General features: G+C 35.4%; 3 non-coding genes across 3 annotated transcripts; all 3 read right to left on the bottom strand.

Annotated features, from left to right (window-relative positions):
* Positions 1-1,619: 1,619 nt before the first annotated feature.
* On the bottom strand, positions 1,620-1,692 carry TRNAA-AGC (transfer RNA alanine (anticodon AGC)). The gene has a single exon. It is a non-coding gene; the product is annotated as a tRNA-Ala (tRNA).
* An 8,455-nt stretch (positions 1,693-10,147) lies between these two features.
* Positions 10,148-10,219, bottom strand: TRNAP-UGG (transfer RNA proline (anticodon UGG)). The gene has a single exon. It is a non-coding gene; the product is annotated as a tRNA-Pro (tRNA).
* Positions 10,220-10,319: 100 nt separating this feature from the next.
* Positions 10,320-10,391, bottom strand: TRNAP-AGG (transfer RNA proline (anticodon AGG)). The gene has a single exon. It is a non-coding gene; the product is annotated as a tRNA-Pro (tRNA).
* Between the last annotated feature and the right edge of the window lie 13,059 nt (positions 10,392-23,450).

Raw genomic sequence — 23,450 nt, 5'->3', positions numbered from 1 at the left:
CCTTAAGCTAGGATATTACTTCTTGTTATGTTTTCAGGATCTTATACTGATTTTGAAAACCTTCCCCTAAAATAACCTTCAATTTTCTCCCCATCTATCTTTTTTTAAACACTTTTGAAAGTTAAAGAGTAGTTTTTGACGTAGTGGTTAACATGTATCATCTAATATACAATCTTATCTATAAGGCTCCATCCACTGAGTGCCAATGTTGTACACGTCCGACTAAGATAACTGAAAGTTAAGTTTTTTTTTTTTTTTTTTTTTTTTTTTTTTTTTTGAAAATTCAACTGTATTTTTTTTAAAAATAATTATGATTATATTTTTTATAGAGAAGTTGCAAAGTTCAATGGTATTTTTTATTAATTTGGATTAAAATTTAAAAAAAAATACAAATTTTTGTTGATTAAGTTAATATTAATTTCGTATTCTTTTTAATTAATGTATCATTGTCATATCGGTGTCCTAGTTTTTTAAGAATGACATGTTACCATATCTATTTGGTATCATATTTATGTCTAGTATCTATATCTCTTTTTTTTTTTTTTTTGTGACTCTGAAATATTTTTCTTTTATAAATAGATATCTTCACGAAAATAAGTTTAATTTATGTTGACGTTGATACTTGGGACTTTGATTCCTCTTAGTGTGAAGCTTGCATCTTGCAATTACTTGGGTAGAGAATGTGTTTCACTTAAAATTCACTCAAGAGAAAATAATCAAATAACGAACCATATTTGAGAGAGGATAATTTTTTAATTTTTTTTTTAATCTTTGAGAAATAAGAAAGAATAAAAATTAAAACATGGCATGAATGACATCTTTTTGAATTTTTGTTTTGTTCTCTTAAATGTATATAAAAAGAAAAGAAAAATCTTATATATTTTTAGATTTAATTTAAGATTACCTATTTAATAAAACTCCATCCAAACTTCTACTCATAAATTTAATTATTATTTGTATACAATTGTTAATATGTAAGAAAATACACGTACAAAATGTTTATATATTGGTAATACATTAGTCTTGGTTGTTTGACTAGAACAATGCAACCATTGTCCAAACTAAAGAATTTGATTCGAAGCTATCTCTTAATAGAGGAGATAGCTATTGGTAATACATTAGATTTTGTTGTAAGATTCGACCATATCAATTTGAATAGCGTTCTCCAACTATAAATATTGAACTCCAAAGTATTCACGAGCAAAGTAAGTTTGTTGAAATTATCTATAAAAGTGTTCCAAAGTAAGTCGTGTAGAACATTTGCCTTAAAATCTAGTTCCAATTAAGGATGTCAATGATGAAGAAGTGCAAGCTGTTGGAAGGTTTGCCGTGGAGAATTTCAGAGGTGGTAGATATAATTTAATTTACAAGCGTCAAGCGTGTGGTGAATGGTCTTTTCAGTCCCATATAGGCATTTTATATTATTGTGATAGAAGCTATAAATGACAATAACATTCATTGGTGAGATATTGCAATTGTGAGATATAACTACTAGATTGCTTTTGCATAGTCAGAATGATATAATAATCCTTATATAAGTATCTTTTCTTTTTCTCTCGTACCCACCTTATACATAACATGTTAAATTAACTCATACTTCAAAATTAATTTCTCTCTTTTGGAGATGCAGGGTATCGATCCCCGTACCTCTCACATGCTAAGCGAGCGCTCTACCATCTGAGCTACATCCCCACAATCATTGCATCACAAAACCCTAAATTTCCCGTCATCAATAATAGTGAAAATGAAGAAATATTGCTACCCAACGTGTCATGAATAAGGAAAGAGAAATAATATATTTTTAATAATAAATAGTCTTATTTTTGGAGATGCGGGGTATCGATCCCCATACCTCTCGCATGCAAAGCAAGCGCTCTACCATCTGAGCTACATCCCCTTGATTTTTACATCATAAAACCTTAAATGTCCCATCATCAATAATAGTAAAAATAAAAAAATATCAAAATATTAACAAATAGTTTGGTTTGGTGATGCGGGGCATCGATAATTGTGAAAATGAAAAAATATAATAACAAATTAAATACTTTCTTTTGGAGATGCGGGTTATCAATCCCCGTACAACTCGCATGCAAAGCGAGCGCTCTACCATCTAAGCTACATCTCCACAATTTTTACGTCACAAAACCCTAAACTTCTCATCATGAATAATAGTGAAAATGAAAAAATATCGCTACTCATTATGTCATAAATAAGGAAATATTGAATAGAAATAAAATAGTAAAAACGAATAGTTTCTTTTGGAGATGCGAGGTATCGATCCCCGTATCTCTCACATGCTACATTCCCATGATTTTACATAAAAAAAACTCTAAACTTCCCGTCATCAATGATATTGAAAATGAAAAACTATCCCCGCTCATTATGTCGTAAGTAAGGAAAAATTTAAAAGAACTAATTTATTTAGTAATCGTTTCCTTTGTTGATGCATGGTATCGATACCAGTACTTCTCACATTTGATGCAAACACTCTACTATCTAAGCTATATCCTCAAGATTCTTTTGTCACAAAATCCTAAACATCTCGTCATCAGTAATAAGGAAAATAAATAAAAATAACGCTATTCATTATGTCATAAATAAGGAAAAATTGAATAGAAATAAAATAGTAATAACGAATAGTTTCTTTTGGAGATATGGGGTATCGATCCGATCCCCATACCTCTCGCATGCTAAGCAAGCAATCTACCATCTAAGCTACATTCCCACAATACTTATATTAGAAAATCCTAAATGTCCCGTCATCAATTCTAGTGAAAATGAAAAAATATCTCCGCTAATTATGTCAGAAATAAGGAAAGGTTGAATAGAAGTAAAATATTAATAACAAATAGTTTCTTTTGGAGATGGGGATATCCCTTTGCCTCTCGCATGCTAAATGAGGTCTACCATCTAAGCTACATCCCCACAATTCTTGCATCATAAAACCCTAAATTTCCCATCATAAGCTACATCCCCACAATTCTTGCATCGTAAAACCCTAAATTTCCCATCATTAATAATAGTGAAAATATAGAAAATCTAGAGATGCAGGGTATCAATCCCCATAACTCTCACATGCAAAGCGAGTGCTCTACCATCTAAACTATATCCCCACAATTCTTATGTCACAAAGTCCTAAACATCTCGTCATCTGAAAATGAAAAACTATCCCGGCTCATTATGTCCTAAATAAAAAAGAATTGAAAAGAAATAATATATTTAGTAATCGATTCAATTGGAGATGCAAGGTATTGATCCCCGTACTTTCCACGATAATTTCAAAGCAAATAGAGAGTTATGATAAGTTAAGGTTAGATCAACTTTGAGTTCAAAGCAACAAGAATCAAAGACTGGTGTGAAAATTCTATGGACTAGTCGAAGTTATCCACAAGATAAGGAAGACATCATATAGGATCCAATTGCTCCTATGGATACAGACTAACCCTGTTGTCCACGTAAGTAACTTGAAATGTTATTATTCCGACCAAGAAAACATCAAGTAAAAGCAGGTGGTATGACGTCATGCAAAGAAGAAATTGTTTCAAGCGAAGAAAGTAGGAAAGACACCAACAGAGAAGACTTGAAGAGTTAACAAACCGTGAAGTGATTTTCAATAGCTCCTAGTAGGTTGGAAAAGACTTCTCAATACTGAGATCAGCTAGAAGCGCGTCGCGAGATCTAAAGTCAGCCTCATCCTACAACGTTGAGTTTTTGAAGAGCCGGTTGATAGAGATATTGACAAATTGTGTAAGGGCAGATGTCGCGGTCATGATTGGCCAAGGCATGTTGCCTGTGGCTGCATGTTAGATGTCTCAGCTATTCCTGTAAACGATTTGTGGTTCATGGTGGCATGCTCATTCCAAACACGTTTTACTTGCTTTCATCTTAGATAGGCCTTTACTATTATTGTTGTGCCAATACGGGGTGTATGATTAGTCCTCAAAATCATATCTACACCCATCAGGACTAAAATGTCCCAACATGTACTATAGGAGAACATGACCAATTGTTGTTTCTTCACTTTTAGCTTATAACATTGCTTTATTTGAAATTGTTTTAAATGTATTTCCTCGCTCACGTTTTCTAAAATATTTCTTATAAACGTGATTCGAGCATACACTGCTACTGTTCGTTCAGTATAAATTTTGCATGGTTGACTTGTTCATTGGATTAGAACAAATGTCACATAATCATTGTCTCACTACTGCAAGAGTGCGATTGTGACACTTGTCTTCCGTTTAGTTGTGGGCCGCATCTTCTGACTAGTTACGTGAGTTTGGCCTGGAGCATACGTGTAGGTTGAAAAAGAAATTGTTGGATGCGGACTGCGAATAAGGGTTGGGCCACGGAAGGTTTTTTTTTTACCACATATGGACTTTGGGCTAGTGAGTCTTAAATTTGGGTTCGTTTGAAAAATTTTGGTTCATTTTTTAGTTCAAACGAACCCAAATTAAACCTACTAGTTCTTTCTTCCTTTCATGACTCACTCCTATTCTTTGTTCTGCCTCTTCTTGCTTTGTGAAACTACTTTAAAGGCTAATTTTCACCGATTATTTGGGAGCATCTTCCTTAAAAGGATTGTGACCATAGATGACCTATGTAGAAAATTTGTACCCCCTTTCCTAAAACCTTTAGCGGACAACATACCCAAAATAGATGCGCTGACTAGACTACGCTACACCGCGTCTCACCCCCCCCCCCCCCCGGAGCATATGGATCCACCCAATCGATGAACATTCAAACCAAACTCGCCCATCCTTTTTGGCACAGGGACGTGAGAACCAATTCGAGTAATCTACAGTGGGGAGACCCCTTAAAGCAACAAGCGATAATGGCTAGGTTGATAGTAGGGTTAAAGAAAAGGCGAGTATGAAAAGACGTATCGCGTAACCGTCCCTGTAAGCAGCTTCATTCTTTCTTGATCTCTGAACCGACTTTATGAAAAAATCAATCTTTCGGCTGAAAGTGTGACTTTTGGGTATGGATAAGTAGGACCTCTTGGTTCGGGAGAAACCGGAGATGTTGGCTAAGAAAGCTAAGCAGGCAAGTACAGGACGAACAAAATGCACATACAAATTGATTGACATGATCCCTCTCCCTCTCTCTTTGGCTAGTTGCACAATAAGCGGGAAAGCATACCAGGTAGGGAAAGAAAGGTGCTCGATCTCCTGTAAGGCCAACCCTCAACGGCGAGCTCACCAGGCAATGCTATAAGTCTGATAGAAGTCCAAGGTTTCGTCTACTATGGACCAGGAAACTCTTGGAGGAGCTAACGTGAAATGAGAAATACATTCGATTACGGCAACTAATAGATAGTGAACTTTTTGGTAGAAACTGAATGATCCCTTGGCTCGAGAAAGAAAAGGAAAAGGTAGTCGTACTCCTACCTTTTCCGTCGGACGATATGAAAGTTTGAGCTGAAAGATTGAATCACACCTGATAAGAAAGGCGGGCTTAGCAGGTTTCTCCAAATGTATAAACAAAAAGAGGAAGCAACCGGTCCTAAAGAGGATACCAATACGCATACATTCTCGCATTGATGAACATAGCTGAACCGGATCAAGGGTCCTAACCTAGTCCGACTGACCTTCTTTGGCTGGCCCCCGCCCCTTGTAACAAGGTCAATGCATACGTGCTTTTTCCTTTCATTTAGCGAGATAGCTTACCAGCTCTTTCGGCTCATAGCAGCAGTATGAAAAGTGGAATCCTGATCCTGCTTCGAGTCCGCATTGCCATACGAATCGACATCGGCCAAACCAAGAGCTCCTATTTTTTTTTTTAACGAAAGCGGATCTAACAGTTTCGATAAAACCAACATCTTTTAAAGATGGAGTCGCTCTACCTTGATCACAATGGACATATGCAGCTCCCGCTTTACCTTTGTCTACCGTGAAAAGGAAAGTTCCCTCACGATAGGCCCTCCCAGCTCCCGAACGTCCTTCTATCAATCGAGAGAGATATAGAATAGTACAACAAACCAACAAGACAAGAATGGATTCATAAGATGGCAGTCAGGGAAGCAATTTCATTTGTGTTATCCACCAAGGAAATGATCAAGGAATTCTCTATACACGGCTGAGAGATGACCGTATTGTTGCACATCCTGAATAAAGTACCGTAGGCAAGCGAAGCTTTTGAAAATGAAAGCGTGTAGAACTCAGATCCACTTTTTCTTCAATTCATAAACTTCAGATCTGATCTTCCTTTCGTCTCTGGGTGACTGAGAGAGAATTTAGGCCTGGCGTGCATCCGATTCGGTCAACAATAAGGTACAAAGCGGATTGATTAAATGGGCTTGAAGTTCCATTATTGTTAGGTCGAAGATCTCTACTAGGTTTAGTGCACTTTGGTAATTGTGAATGTTGTCGTAATCGAATGTCTTTTTCATTCGACATTCTCTCTTACCAAGCACTCATACTTGCCAGGGTTGAGGAGACAGTCCTTGAGCTAATTGGGTTTCGAGATTGCGTATACGCGAAAAGAGCTCGCTTTCGACTTTCTCCTCGGCATTTTGTGCCTGGTTCTAGTTCAGGAAAGGGTCTGATCTCTTTCATTGGAGCAAATTGATGCCGAAGGAGTCTTCGGAACCGGTGGAGAGGCTATGATGACTTCAGGCTATTCAAATAGCATGACCGATACCACAAAGAAAGGGTATGTAAGTCACACTAGTGGAATAGCTTTTTCATAATAATTATCTCGATATATGATAGCAAAAACCTGCCTGATGATTGATAAGGTAAGGGGTTTCAAAAGACAAAAGAATAACAATTCTACGTGTGATAGAAAAGGAGATCTTTTTTTATTTTCAGTGTGTGCGGTTCGCCTGCCTTCCTGACCACGGATAGGCTATGGGGCTTTACACTTCGGCCCCTGAGAATACCACATCAAGGTGACAGGATTCGAACCTATGGCTCTCTGAAACTTCTTCATCGGTTATTTGGGTGCATCTTTCTTAAAAGGATTGTGACGACAGATGACCTATGTGACGACAGTGGACAACATGCCTGCCTTCCTGACCACGGATAGACTACGGGGCTTTGCACTTCGGCCCCTTAGAATAACACATTAAGGTGACAGGATTCAAACCTATGGCTCTCTGAAACTTCTTCATTGATTATTTCGGCGCATCTTCCTTATAAGAATTGTGACAAAAGATGACCTATTTGATTGAAAAGTTCCTAGAAAGAATACAATAGAACAAAGGATTGTGATAACAGATGACCTATTTGACTGAAAAGTTCCTAGAAAGAATACAATAGAACAAAGGATTGTGACAACAGACGACCTATTTGACTGAAAAGTTCCTAGAAAGAATACAATAGAACAAAGGATTGTGACAACAGATGACCTATTTGACTGAAAAGTTCCTAGAAAGAAAGGATTGTGAAAACAGATGACCTATTTGACTGAAAAAGTTCCTAGAAAGAAAGGATTGTGACAACAGATGACCTATTTGACTGAAAAGTTCCTAGAAAGAAAGGATTGTGACAACAGATGACCTATTTGACTGAAAAGTTCCTAGAAAGAAAGGATTGTGACAACAGATGACCTATTTGACAACCTATTTGACTACCTATTTGACTACCTATTTGACTGAAAAGTTCTACAACAGATGACCTATTTGACTACCTATTTGACTGAAAAGTTCTACAACAGATGACCTATTTGACTGAAAAGTTCTACAACATTCTACAACAGATGACCTATTTGACTGAAAAGTTCTACAACAGATGACCTATTTACAACAGATGACCCTATTTGACTGAAAAGTTCTACAACAGATGACCTATTTGACTGAAAAGTTCTATGACCTATTTGACTGAAAAGTTCTACAACAGATGACCTATTTGGTTCTACAACAGATGACCTATTTGACTGAAAAGTTCTATGACCTATTTGACTGAAAAGTTCTACAACAGATGACCTATTTGACTGAAAAGTTCTACAACAGATGACCTATTTGACTGAAAAGTTCTATGACCTATTTGACTGAAAAGTTCTACAACAAATGACCTATTTGGTTCTACAACAGATGACCTATTTGACTGAAAAGTTCTATGACCTATTTGACTGAAAAGTTCTACAACAGATGACCTATTAAGTTCTACTACAGATGACCTATTTGACTGAAAAGTTCTATGACCTATTTGACTGAAAAGTTCTACAACAGATGACCTATTTGACTGAAAAGTTCTATGACCTATTTGACTGAAAAGTTCTACAACAAATGACCTATTTGGTTCTACAACAGATGACCTATTTGACTGAAAAGTTCTATGACCTATTTGACTGAAAAGTTCTACAACAGATGACCTATTAAGTTCTACTACAGATGACCTATTTGACTGAAAAGTTCTATGACCTATTTGACTGAAAAGTTCTACAACAGATGACCTATTTGACTGAAAAGTTCTACAACAGATGACCTATTTGACTGAAACCTATTTGACTCAAAAGTTCTACAACAGATGACCTATTTGACTGAAAAGTTCTACAACAGATGACCTATTTGACTGAAACCTATTTGACTGAAAAGTTCTACAACAGATGACCTATTTGACTGAAAAGTTCTACAACAGATGACCTATTAAGTTCTACTACAGATGACCTATTTGACTGAAAAGTCCTACAACAGATGACCTATTTGACTGAAAAGTTCTACAACGGATGACCTATTTGACTACCTATTTGACTGAAAAGTTCTACAACAGATGACCTATTTGACTGAAAAGTTCTACAACATTCTACAACAGATGACCTATTTGACTGAAAAGTTCTACAACAGATGACCTATTTACAACAGATGACCTATTTGACTGAAAAGTTCTACAACAGATGACTTATTTGACTGAAAAGTTCTACAACAGATGACCTATTTGACTGAAAAGTTCTACAACAGATGACCTATTTGACTGAAAAGTTCTACAACAGATGACCTATTTGACTGAAAAGTTCTATGACCTATTTGACTGAAAAGTTCTACAACAGATGACCTATTTGGTTCTACAACAGATGACCTATTTGACTGAAAAGTTCTATGACCTATTTGACTGAAAAGTTCTACAACAGATGACCTATTTGACTAAAAAGTTCTACAACAGATGACCTATTTGACTGAAAAGTTCTATGACCTATTTGACTGAAAAGTTCTACAACAAATGACCTATTTGGTTCTACAACAGATGACCTATTTGACTGAAAAGTTCTATGACCTATTTGACTGAAAAGTTCTACAACAGATGACCTATTTGACTGAAAAGTTCTACAACAGATGACCTATTAAGTTCTACTACAGATGACCTATTTGACTGAAAAGTTCTATGACCTATTTGACTGAAAAGTTCTACAACAGATGACCTATTTGACTGAAAAGTTCTACAACAGATGACCTATTTAACTGAAAAGTTCTACAATAGATGACCTATTTGACTGAAAAGTTCTACAACAGATGACCTATTAAGTTCTACTACAGATGACCTATTTGACTGAAAAGTTCTACAACAGATGACCTATTTGACTGAAAAGTTCTACAACAGATGACCTATTTGACTGAAAAGTTCTACAACAGATGACTTATTTGATGACCTATTTGACTGAAAAGTTATACAACAGATGACCTATTTGACTGAAAAGTTCTACAACAGATGACTTATTTGATGACCTATTTGACTGAAAAGTTATACAACAGATGACCTATTTGACTGAAAGATGACCTAATTGACTGAAAAGTTGTTCTACAACAGATGACTTATTTGACTGAAAAGTTGTTCTACAACAGATGACTTATTTTGAGAATCGAACTTAAAGTTCTACATTTTAAATCATAATTCATTTTGATATAATATGTTGGGGGTATTTTGAGAATCGAACTTGAGACCTCTCACACCCAAAAGGATAATCATACCACTTAGACCACATGCCTTTATAGCAGATCTATAATTCTTAGTTGCTAGTCTATATATTTTTCGTGCCTCAATATATAAAATTTATATAAGTTGTGCATTGCCACGCATTCCTTTGGGTTAGGCCCTATTGATGACTAAACTATTTTTATTTCATTCTAAACTATTTTTATTTCATTCTAAACTATTTTTATTTCATTTTGTTTTTTTTTTTTCTTACAAAATTTTCATTTTTATCTTTTGAAGGGGCATTCCGAGAATCGAACTCGAGACCTCTTGCACCCAAAGCAAGAATCATACCACTAGACCAAATGCCCTTACTATGGACAATAGACATATATCGTGGAGTACACAAGTAAATGATATTAATAAGAGCATTATCTTTCTCTAAGGCTCATCTTTTGAGAAATGAACATAGGGGCATTCCGAGAATTGAACTCGGGACCTCTCGCACCCTAAGCGAGAATCATACCACTAGACCAAATGCCCTTTCTAAAAAAAATGCAACATTTTTAACTCCTACTCAATATATTTTTTTCTCTCAAGTTTGAAATCTATTTTCTTGAGCGGTTGTTGGACTATAAAACAAAAAGTTGATGGTCTAGTATTTTACTTGTAAGTAAGACATGTAATGTTGAATTGTTCTAATATGAAAGTGTTATCGAATAAACTACAACCCAACAAATGAATCAAACTAATCAGTTTGGGTTGGGTTGGATTTATTCGGCTCAGTTCGTCAGTTTGTTTGATTTAATTCTTCTATTTTGCTTCTTATGACAAGAAAATGAAGTTGTATTGAATGTACCATTGTTTGATTTATGACAAACTCATATGAAATATAATTGCATTAATAGTACTAAGAGTTGGAGTCTATAAATATTTCATGAACTTAAGTGCAACTCATGCTTCATTAAAGACGAGATAAACTTTAGTTAAGTAACTAGAACTTTAAATTTAAATTACTTCATGTGGAGCTTCAATTACTCTATGTTAGCTACTATCTTTAGGGTTTACTAATTAGACACGAGTTCTTTGATTTAGGGGATTGTTTTATGTAATTTTCAACTACAAGTTATGTTTTCAAATTTTTAGGTCATAATTTAGGTAGTAGTTGTATATTATGGATGAACACTAGAGTTTCTATCCCGTTCACCACAACTACTCTAGTTTTTGTTTGAAGGCTATAATTGTCATCTATGTTGTATGGCAATAAAATTTGTTTAGATGAAATTTTAGTTAAAGTTGCATATTTTACTTCTTGCGAGTAAAAAATTTGTTTCTTAGCATAATATGAATTTAGTTGCAGAGTTATTAGGAATAAGATGGAGAAAGAAATTTTCTTTAAAATAATAAACAGACCAAAGTTCATCTTTGTTGTTGTCTAATTGTGATTTTGCAAAAAGCTTAACTAATATGAAATATCAAGGTAATTCAAGAATATATATTCACACGTCATTCAAGATGACAATAAAATGGAGTTAAATTGAACGCAGTTGTAGTTTCATGTCTAGCATAATTGTATTAATGATATTAAAGAGAACTTCGTGTTTTATTAGAAGAGACCAACTTCCTTTAAGGTACTAGGAGTTTAAACTACTTCCATTGTAATTTCAATCACTCCACAATGATTACAAATTTAGGGTTGGCTAATTGGACATCAATTATCAACTTTAGGTTATAATTTAGGTAGTAGCCATTATAATACTAATGAGCATAAGAGTTACAATTCTTTCATGGACCATATGTGTTATAGTTAAATGAATATATATATATATATATTATGTATGTCGAGGTTTGGGTAAAGCACAGAGTAGTAAGTGTTGGTGTTAATATAACACATGCGGAAGCAATTTGGATCTTAGGCACTTTTAGAACATCAATTATTGTTATCAACTAGCATGTTCATAAGTATTAAAACTTAATGAGTTTAAATACTAACCTTTTGTAGTTCAAACTCCTTTTGCCTCACGAACCGGTTTCGAACCACCACTAGTGTCTTCTCCACTATCCTCCGGCCTTAGAACGGGATTGTGGAATCCGGTGAGTGACTAAACTTGGGAGGGATTTTGTATATGTGAAAGAGAGTGTTTGTGAGAGGTTTTTCTCAAGGTTTTTCATCAAGATGAAGAATCCCTTCCAAGTATCATGATCACTCTATTTAAAGAGTCAAGTTTGCATGTTCATGCAAACTTGAGATCACCAAATTTTGACACTTCAAATTCCACTCAAATGTTTGTGATTATGTGGCAAGCATGCATGTTTGAGTTAACCAAATTTTGACACTCAAAATTCCACTCAAACTTGTGGGGTTTATTTGGCAAACATGCAAGTTTGGTTAAACCAAATTTTGACACCTCAAAATTCACTAACATGGATTTTTCCATTTGATGAAAGTCAACATTTTGACTTTCTTCATTTTAATTCAACAATTAATTTGAATAATGAATTTCAAATTAAAGTAACATTAAATGATTAATTAAACTATTTAATTAATATTTAATATTAATTCAAATGCCAATCCCAATCAATTCCGACACATAATTGATTAAGATATTTAAATCTTATTTAAATATCTCAGATTCTCTCTTTTCGTTTAATTCGTAAATAAAACAAAATTGCGGTTAAATATATCGTATATATGTAACGCATATTCCCAAATTTGAATTCGAACACTTCGAACTCACTCGTCACACTGTTCTATGGTTTAGTCCGATATGAGCTAGCAGAGGGACCTAATGGACCTATAGATCATGGGCTCCAACGATCCAAGATTAACCGATTAAACTCATTAACCTGGTTAACCAACATTCGTTAACTACTAGGACACTCCACTATAGCCTAGTAGTTGCACTCCCCTCACTATAGATATATTTCTGTCCATCTGATATAACCATGATTAGTAAGTCGATCCTTCACAGGTTGTTCGTAACTAGAGCTGGGTCAATTTACCGTTTTACCCCTGAAGTTACTTCTTGTTCCTTATGTCTCACTGATCCTCTAATGAACAATTGGTTTGTGGTCCAACCAGTAAACCGAATCCCTCTCAGGCCAATGAGAGGGTGGGGCCCCTTGTTCAAGACCTGGAGTCATTGCTTAAGGGAACTACCTTTCTTCTATCCCTAAAAGTGGGTAGGAGTGAATTCCGTCTTGCACCCCACGTCCCCAGCCATTCACCCAGTCTTACCCCTAAAATGGGAGGCCTGTTGAGTCGGCGAACTAGAGCAACTCTCACCCATGCAAATCTAAGGATAATTCCGAATAAATAGGAGTTCATGGTTAGCTCAGGATTAAAACCGAGTTACCTAGGTTATCGAATGAAAAGAAAATCAGTCTCAACAGTAAACGACTTTATAAAGTGAGAGTGGTTTTCTTCATGGTCCGATCTTATGCAATACTCATTGCATAGGACGCCCCCACTCACATGTCTCCACATGCACAATTTAGTGATCACATTGTTTATATCATATACAAAAGTGGGCCGCATCCATAGTGTCCCCATAATAAGGTACTCAGCCTTATCCTTATACTATAGATCATTTTGACTATATACTTGAACTTGATCCACTCTTATGTCTCTACATATAGTTCAAGTAATCATACTATAGCCAGAGTGTTCTTAGTTTATTGGATTTAGATTAATGATCGTAAAGTTCACTTTATTCAATAACAATTTTTACTGAATAAACATCAATAATAACTTTATTGAAAATAGAATATATCTTTGTTTACAAACTATGAGTTTTAGGACATAAAACCCAACAGTAAGGAACACCATTGTCAACTCTGGAGCCACCCACAACTCATGATGGAGACTGATGAAAAATATTTTAACATCCTTTGGCATCAAGATACAGGAAAGATGAACGCCGTCAAATTGGAAGCTTTACCTGTCTTAGGAGTCACAATGAGAACTCTAATCAAGCTGGAGCCTTGGACTAGGCAAATTGTTTAGTGATAGTTGAAATGGATGACTTCGACGTCGTGTCAGGAATGAACGTCCTGCTGAAACACAAAGTCATTTACATGCCCCTAGCAAAATGTCTAGTAGTAATGGAGTCTAACCCGATGATCATTAGAAAAACATCCATCAACCAAGAGGGTTGAAAATGATGTCGATACTACAGTTGAGAAAGAATCATAGCCATGATGAATCTACGCTTGCTGCTACTGTTGTAATTAAAAAGGGGAGCTCGAGTGAGCCAACCTCAATAGAAACCTTGTTGCCACTACATGAACACCACGACGCAAAACAAGGTCAGATAATGGATTTATCCCCACCAGAAGAGACAAAAACAAGGTTAGATACTGAAGAAGGGAGACAGAAACAAACCACTGAAGCAACACCTGTTCACACAGAAATATCATCTAGACGGATGAAGAGAAGGGTCAGTCGGAAGCGTCAACCACAATAATTTCAAGAAAAATAAAGAGTTCATATAAGTTAAGTTCAGATAAACTTCAAGTTCAAAGCAACAAGAACCAAAAACTGGTGTGAAAATACTATGGACTAGTTAAAGTTATCCATAAGATTATGAAGACATCATATAGAATCCAATTGCTCTTATGGATGCGGACTAACCTTGTTGTCCACGTTAGTAACTTGAAACGTTATTATTTCGACCCAAAAGACATCAAGCAGAAGCAGGTGGTATGACGTCATACAAATAAGAAAAAAGTTTCAAGCGAAGAAAGTAGGAAAGACACGAACAGAGAAGACATGAAGACTCAACAAACCGAGAAGTGATTTCAACAGCACCTAGTAGGTTGGAAGAGACTCCTCATTATGAGATCAGCTGGAAGCGCATCGAGAGACCTAAAGTCAGCCTCATCCAATAAATTGTGTGGGGTCAGATGTCATAGTCATGATTGCCCAAGGCGTGTTGCCTGTGGTTGCATGTGCATGTCTCAGCCATTCTAGTAAACGATTTGTTGTCCAAGGCGGTTATTTGTGCAATGTTATTGTTTACCGATTATTTGGGCGACACGCCTTGAGCAATCATGACCGTCACAATTGGCTAAGACATTTGTTGTCCATATGTTATTGTTGTCCAAGAGACTCCTCATTATGAGGTCATGGTTGGCTAAGACATTTAAAGAAGTTTTACCTAGGGCAACTTTTATCACAATCCTCTTCTCGCTCTCTGAAACTTCTTTAAATGTTATTGTTCACTGGTTATTTGGGCGCATCTTCCTTAAAAGGGTTGTGACGATAGATGACCTAGGTAAAACTTCTATTGGGAGATCAGTGCAATAGAGAATCTGTGTCCCTTTCCTGAAACCTTCAGCGGACAACATAACAAAGAGTTCCTAGAAAAAATATTATAGAACAATTTGTGTAATGCCTTTGAAGTTAGGCTCGAGGCTCTATCTTGTCTCCCAAGAATATGGTTCATTCTCTATTCACATCGAAATTCTGCAATAGAAAGTGGTACCCTCATCTTCTTTTACAAAACTTTCTCAAGTCCTCATGGAATGATTTGAAAGTGGTAGCCTCATCTTCTTTTATAAGACTACCTCGGCCTTCATGGAATGATTATGCTATGTTGATTCTTAGAGAAGGGAGTAGTGTCAAACTAAAGATTTGAAGGTCACGTGTTTAATCTCCACGTTCACTGCACTTGTTTCCATTTGCATAAGCTGACTATTCAATAAAGAATTAGTTATTATTTATTTTTAAAATATAATGAATTAGCAGAAATACCTTTACTTATGATTGTTTTTTTTTCAAATATTAGCGAAGATAACACAGTTTTGAGAGCTTCAGATTGAAAATCTGAAGGTCACGTGTTCGAATCCACGTTCACCACACCTGATTCACGTCACATAACTTGACTCCTGACTATTCAATCTAAAATTAGTGACTATTTCTTTTTAAAATCACAATAAATAGTGAAATCTAAATTTAGTGATTATTTCTAATTTTCATTTTAATGTTAGAGTGAATAGCTGAATTGGGAGTGGGAGTGGGTCTGTAGTTTAAAATTTCAATGAATTAGCGTAAATAATTTTACTCATGAATTTTTATTTTAATGTTAGCCTGGATAGGTGAAGTGGGAGTGGGTCTGTAGATCTAAAGATAGCGTGGATTCCTAATTCTTTATTTCACTATAAATTCTCTATAAGAATTCTTTATTTGACTATAAATGCTCTGCAAGATATTTAGTAAAATTTCTCATCTTATTGCATGGAACAATAAAATTGATGTTCCCGTAGGTGATGATTTTTCTTATTCGAGGACGAATCCTGAAGAGAGGGATGATGATAAGAATCACGGTGTACATTCTACTTTCAATGTTGCTTAGTTGAGTCCTTTTGATGTAGGTGATGATTTTTCTGATTCGAGGACGAATCCTTTTGAAGAAGGGGATGATGATAAGAATCACGGTGTTCCAACTGGACCTATTACACAACCCAAGGCCAAGAAGATTCAACAAGCATTCATACTTCATTTACAAAATTGGATAGGCTAGGTTCAACCATCATTTCATGTGTTACAAGCTGATTCGTTTGAGTCAAGACCATTTGGAGATTCAAAAGTAAATATTTGCACGGTTGAAGTAGTGGATGAAGTTGCAAGCATCATTTCATGAGTGGTTAGAAAACTTTATTTATTATTTTAATTTCATAAAGTTTGTAATGCTCAAATTGACTTCGTTTTCTGTGGAGATTTAAAGGGATCGAGATTAAATCACGAACACTAACTTCTTTGTTGGGAGACTATAAATACCCAAAAATTATTATGTAAAAGCATATTTGTGATCAATGAAATTAATCTCTCAAGTTGAGACGATCCCCCTCATAGAAATCTGAGCATATGTTTGTCATTTCTAAGTTTCATGCAATTCTTGTGGTAGATTGCATCTTAGTCATTCAATCAAGCCTTGATCAAGTTCGATTGTGAAATGACTCAATTTAGAATAAGGTTCCAAATCTTGTTTCTCAATCTTCTATCTCATTATCTAATTTTAGCTTTGACTCAATTTAGAACAAGGATTCTTGCTTCTACAAAAGCTTGGCTCGTTGGGCTGAAGATTTCGATTGGTCTATCATCCTTCAACGGGATCTTCTATCCCCATGACTTGCTCTGATGCGGTCGTTCTTCTAACGCCGATGACACATCAAGTTGTCGAGATTGGTAATGTGAGTTTGTAACCCATCCATTGAGGTTCTTGGAATGATTCTATAGCTTATCATTTCCATGTTGGGAGTTGGATCATGGGTCTTGGGCGAAGGAATCCTTGATTTACCGCCCTTCTAGTTGAAGGAAGTGTCATAAGGCTAGTTTTTTTTCAATTTTTTTCAATTTTATCGATTTTTTTTAGTGATTTTATTTCAATTTTGTCAAACTCATTCAGGTGCTCATCTCAATCATTTCAACCCTGTTGGCGTTAAATAAGAGAGACCTTAGAAATAACCTGTAACTATTCAACTAGATTATCACATTAACAATTTGAATCAAATAAAGTGACATTAACCATTTGAATCACCTCAACCCCACTTGTTGAACTTGACCAAATGTCTATAACATAACACTAACAAAGGTACAAAGTAACACAAACAAAGGTACAAAGTAACACTAACAAAGGTACAAAGTTCATAAAAGTCTTTTTAATCTAAAATACCATTGAACTTGACCATTATAGTGCCTCTCAAATGTAGGTAAAGTTTAAATTCGAGTCGACTTGTCAAACTCACTCGGGTGCTCATCTCAACCATGATGGCGTTCAACAAGAGAGACCTCGAAAATAGCCGGATTATCGCATTAACCATTTGAATCACCTCAACCCCACTTGTTGAAATTGAAACAAATATCTATAACATAACACTAACATAGGTACGATGTTCATAAAAGTTTTTAATCTACGATACTATTGAACTTGACCATTAAAGTGCCTCTCAAAATGAGGTAAAGTTTAAATATAATTGGTGACAAAAGATGAAACTATAAAATAAAAAGAAATAAGAAAATAATATTCAATTTCAAAGAATGAAACCAGAATCTCCTAGGTGAAAGCCAAATATCCAAACTGTTGGACAACAATGAATTTTTTGTGTAGTTGTCCTAAATCTTTTGTCTAATCGCTCAAGAGTTTTACTATGATGTTTTGGGTAATGTCTAACTCTTCGACACGTCCTTTCATGTGTGTGATAGAGTTCTCAGAATTACCGCGACGTTTTGAGTTGTTCGATCGTGTGGCTCTTTCTTCAAAAGGGTCAACATCAAACTTCGATCGTGTGGCTCTTTCTTCAAAAGGGTCAACATCAAACATCAGGTCTTTGATTGGCAACCCATCCTGAGGAGCGTCGATTGCATCGATTCCATTCACCTTCAAGCGCCATGAGTTTATGGTGGATGACCTATTTTTTATACCATTCACCTTCGAGCGCCACCATAGTTTTGCATCGTCCATGAGATGCATTGCGACCAACGTAAGTCTTAGGTCCTTTGAGCAAGTTCCTGTAACCTTCAAGCATTGTTCTACATCAAAAATAAAGCTTTTTAATTCCTTAGCATCCCGAATTCCATTTAAGATAAAGCTTTTTAATTCCTTAGCATCCCGAATTCCATTTAAGCGGTTGTGTTCTTGGATTTTAAGTTTGTTAAGCCCACATGAACTTGGCTTGAGGTGTGGTTCTCTACAGCCCAACTTGTCAAACTCACTCGAGTGCTCATCTCAACCATGACGTCGTTCAACAAGAGAGACCTCGAAAACGACTAGATTATCGCATTAACCATTTGAATTGAACAAAATATCTATAATATAACTCTATTCCATTGCCCAGAATCGAACTTGAGTCTCCTGGGTGAAAGCCAGATATCCTGACAGCTAGACGACAATGGATTTTTGGTGTAGATGTCCTGAAGTCTTTTGTCAGATCGCTGAAGAGTTCTAGCACGATCTTTTGCTTATTGAGTAACTCTTCGACACGTCCTTCCCTGTGTGTGTTAGAGTTCTCAGGGCTACCGCGACGTTTCGAGCTGTTCGATTGTGTGGCTCTTTCTTCAAAAGAGTCAATATCAAATGTTAGGTCTTTGATTGGCAACCCATCCAGGGGAGCGTTGATTGCATCAATTCCATCAACGATCTTCCCATGAGTTTATGGTGCATGACCCATCTTTTATACCATTCACCTTCGAGCACTACCATAGTTTTGCATCGTCCATGAGATGCATTGCGGCTAACGTAACTCTCAGGTCGTATGAGAAAGTTCCTGTAGCACTCAACTCTTAGGTCGTATGATAGAGTTCTTAGAGCTGCCACGACATTTCGAGGTGTTCGATCGTGTGGCTTTTTCTTCAAAAGAGTCAACATCAAACGTCAAGTCTTTAATTGGCAACCCATCAAGGTGAGAGTCGATTGCATCGATTCCATCAACGGTCTTCCCATGAGTTTATGGTGCATGACCCATTTTTTATATCATCCACCTTCGATCGCCACCGTCCATGAGATGCATTGTGGCCAACGTAACTCTTAGGTCCTATGAGCAAGTTCCTGTAACCTTCAAGTATTGTTCAACGTCAAAAATAAAGTTTTTTTAATTCCTTACCATCCTAGTTCCCATTTAAGGGTTTGTGTTTTTGGATTTTCAATTTGTTAAGCCCAACATGAGCTTGGCTTGGGGTGTGGTTCTCTACGACTCTCCTTGTCAAACTCACTCTGGTGCTCATCTCAGTCATCTCAGCCATGATGGCGTTCAACAAAAGAGACCTTGAAAATGACCTTGTCACATTAACCATTTGAATGACTTCAACCTCACTTGTTGAAATCGAACCAAATATCTATGGCATAATACTATTAAAGGTTCAAAGTTCATAAAAGTCGTTTTAATCTAAGATACTATTGAATTTGACCATTATACTGCCTCTCAAACCAACTTCATAAAAGTCTTTTGAATTTAAGATATTATTGAACTCATCCATTATAGTGCTTCTCTAGGTAAAGTTTAAATATAATTGGTGACAAAAGATGAAACTATAAAATAAAAGAAATAAGAAAATAAAATTTCATTGTCGAGAATCAAACTCGGGTCTCCTCGATGAAAGCCAGATCTTCTGTGTAATGTCTAACTCTTGGACACGTTTTTTTTTTATGTGTGTGATAGAGTTCTCAGAGATACCGCCACGTTTCTTGTTGTTCGATAAGTGGCTCTTTCTTCAAAAGAGTCAACATCAAACATTAGGTCTTTGATTGGAAACCCATATAGGGGAGCGTCGAGTGCTTCAATTCCATCAATGGTCTTCCCATAATCTTTTGGTGCATGACCAGTTTTTTATACAATTCACCTTCAAGCGCCACCATAGTTTTGCATCGTCCATGAGATGCATCGTCCATGAAACTAGTTTTACATAGTAACGTTGCTTTTTGCTCCTATTGGTGGAAGAATAATAGGTCGATTATACCTATAGGGCAGTTTTAAGCGTGACAACGAGACTAATTTTGTTTTTTAGTTAAAAATTTGAATTATAACAATCTGCCTAAAACCCTCGGACTAATTTTGCTTCATTTCTAAATGCAGGCAGACAAAGTAGAAAAATGAAAACATGTAAATTATAAACTACATCCTCAAGATTCTTATGTCACAAAATCCTAAACATCTCGTCATCAATAATAGTGAAAGAAAAAAATAAAGCTATTCATTATGTCATAAATAAGGAAAAATTGAATAGAAATAAAATAGTAATAACGAATAGTTTCTTTTGGAGATATGGGGTATCGATCCGATCCCCGTACCTCTCGCATGCTATGTAAGCAATCTACCATCTAAGCTACATTCCCACAATACTTATATGAGAAACCCCAAATGTCCCGTCATCAATTCTAGTGAAAATGAAAACATATCTCCGCTCATTATGTCATAAATAAGGAAAGGTTGAATAAAAGTAAAATATTAATAACAAATAATTTCTTTTGGAGATGGGGATATCCCTTTGCCTCTCATGCTAAATGAGCTCTACCATCTAAGCTACATCCCCACAATTGTTGCATCATAAAACCCTCAAATTCCCATCATCAATAATAGTGAAAATGAAGAAAATCTAGAGATGCATGGTATCGATCCCCATACCTCTCACATGCAAAGCGAGTGCTCTACCATCTAAGCTATATCCCCACAATTCTTATGTCACAAAGTCCTAAACATCTCGTCATTAGTAATAGTGAAAATGAAAAACTATCCCGCCTCATTATGTCCTAAATAAGAAAAAATTGAAAAGAAATAATGTATTTTATAATCGATTCAATTGGAGATGCAAGGTATTGATCCCCGTACTTTTCACATGGGAAATGAACGCTCTACCATTTGAACTACATCCCTACGATTCTTACATCAGAAAACCCTAAACGTCCCTTCATCAATAATTGTGAAAATAAAAAAGTATCTCTGCATATTATGTCATAAGTAAGGAAATATTGAATAGAAATAAAATATTAATAATAAATAGTTTCTTTTGGAGATGCAAGGTATCGATCCTTGTACCTCTCGTATGCTAAGTCGTACCTCTCGCATGCTAAGCGAAGCTACATCCCCGCAATTGTTGCATCACAAAACCCTAAATTTTCCATCATCAATAATAGTGAAAATGAAGAAATATCACTACTCAACCTGTCACGAATAAGGAAAAATTGAAAAGAAATAATTTTCAATAATATATTTAACAATAGATAGTTTTATTTTGGAGATGCATGGTATCTATCCCCGTAACTCTCGCATGCAAAGCAAGCGGTCTACCATTTGAGCTACATCCCCACGATTCTTATGCCACAAAATCATAAACGTCTCGTCATCAATAATAGTGACATGAAAAACTATCCATGCTCATTATGTCATAAATAAGAAAAAATTGAAAAGAAATAATATATTTAGTGATCGATTCATTTGGAGATGCAAGGTATCAACCCTGTACTTTCCACATCAGAAGTGAGCGCTCTACTGTCTGAACTACATCCCCACGATTCTTACATCAGAAAACCCTAAACCTCTCGTCACAATAATTGTAAAAATGAAAAAATATCTACGCTCATTATTTCGTAAATAAGGAAAGATGGAATAATATATTTAGTGATAATGAAAAAATATCTCCGCTCATTATTTCATAACTTTAGTGATCGATTCATTTGGAGATGCAAGGTATCGATCTCCGTACTTTCCACATCGGAAGCGAGCGCTCTACCATCTGAGCTACATCCCCACGATTCTTACATTAAAAAATCCTAAACCTCCCGTCATCAGTAATAATGAAAAATATCTCCGCTCATTATTTCATAAATAAGGAAAGATGTAATAGAAATAAAATATTAATAACATAGTTTACATATGTGTTATTTTAATGTATTTATTTACTTGGTAAATGTCTTTCACACTACAATCTTGAAGGGGCATTTTGAGAATCGAACTTTCATACCACGTGAAGCCTTATTCAGGTCGTATTTTGTCGTATTGCAGGAAACACGTGAAGTCCTCGGATGTAGAATTTGTCTTGGAGAATAAAGCCTTGGGATGGGATGTTAAGAAAGACTATGAGTATTAAGAGCATGATGGTAAGTATAAAATTCGAATATGAAGTCCTTAAATAAGAAAAGACTTAGACATAGGGGCATTTCAAGAATTGAACTCAAAACCTCTTGCACCCCAAGTGAGAATCATACCACTAAACCAAATGACTTTTCGTGAACACCCAATATTTTTAGCTTCTACTCAAATATATTTTCCTCTTAGTAGTTGGAGGGCTATAAAACGAAAAGTTGAATTGTTATAATATACAAGGGTTATCAAATAAACCAACAACCCAACAAAAGAAACAAACTAATCAATTTTGGTTGGATTGAATTCGGTTCAGTTCATCAGTTTGTTTGATTTAATTTTTCTATTTTGCCTCGTATGACAAGAAAATAAAGTTGTATTGAATGCACCTTAGTTTCATTTATGACAAACTCATATGAAACATAATTGCATTAATAGTACTCAGAGTTGGAGTCTATAAGCATTTCATGAACTTCAGTGCAATTCATGCTTCATTAAAGATGAGATAAACTTTAGTTAGGTAAGGGGAACTTTAAATTACTTCATGTGGAGCTTCATTTACTATATGCTAGTTACAATCTTTAGGATTGACTAATTGGACACGAATTCATGGATTTACGGAAATTTTTGTGTAATTATCAACCACAACTTATGTTTTCAAATTTTTAGGACATATTTAGGTAGTTGTTTTTATTAGTCGTAAACTTGTTTCTTTGCATAATATGAATTTAGTTGAACTATTATTATCGATAAGATGGAGAAAGAAATTGTCTTTGAATTGACTAATAGACCTAGGTTCATCGTTGTTGTCTTTTAACTTGTGATTTTGCAAAAAGCTTAACTAATATGAACTGTCATGTAACAAGAACTTTAAGGTAAATCAAGAATATACCCTACACATCATTCAAGATGGCAATAAAATGGAGTTAAATTGAACGCACTTTAGTTTCATGTTTGTCGTGTTCAAGATAAAACATAATTGTATTAATGATATTGAGCCTGGAGTCAATAAGAATTTAATGATCT

This window comes from Cucurbita pepo, chromosome 16 (assembly GCF_057944985.1).
Source record: "Cucurbita pepo subsp. pepo isolate OVF chromosome 16, ASM5794498v1, whole genome shotgun sequence".
Lineage (NCBI taxonomy): Eukaryota > Viridiplantae > Streptophyta > Magnoliopsida > Cucurbitales > Cucurbitaceae > Cucurbita > Cucurbita pepo.
This window is presented reverse-complemented; position numbering and strand designations above follow the sequence as displayed.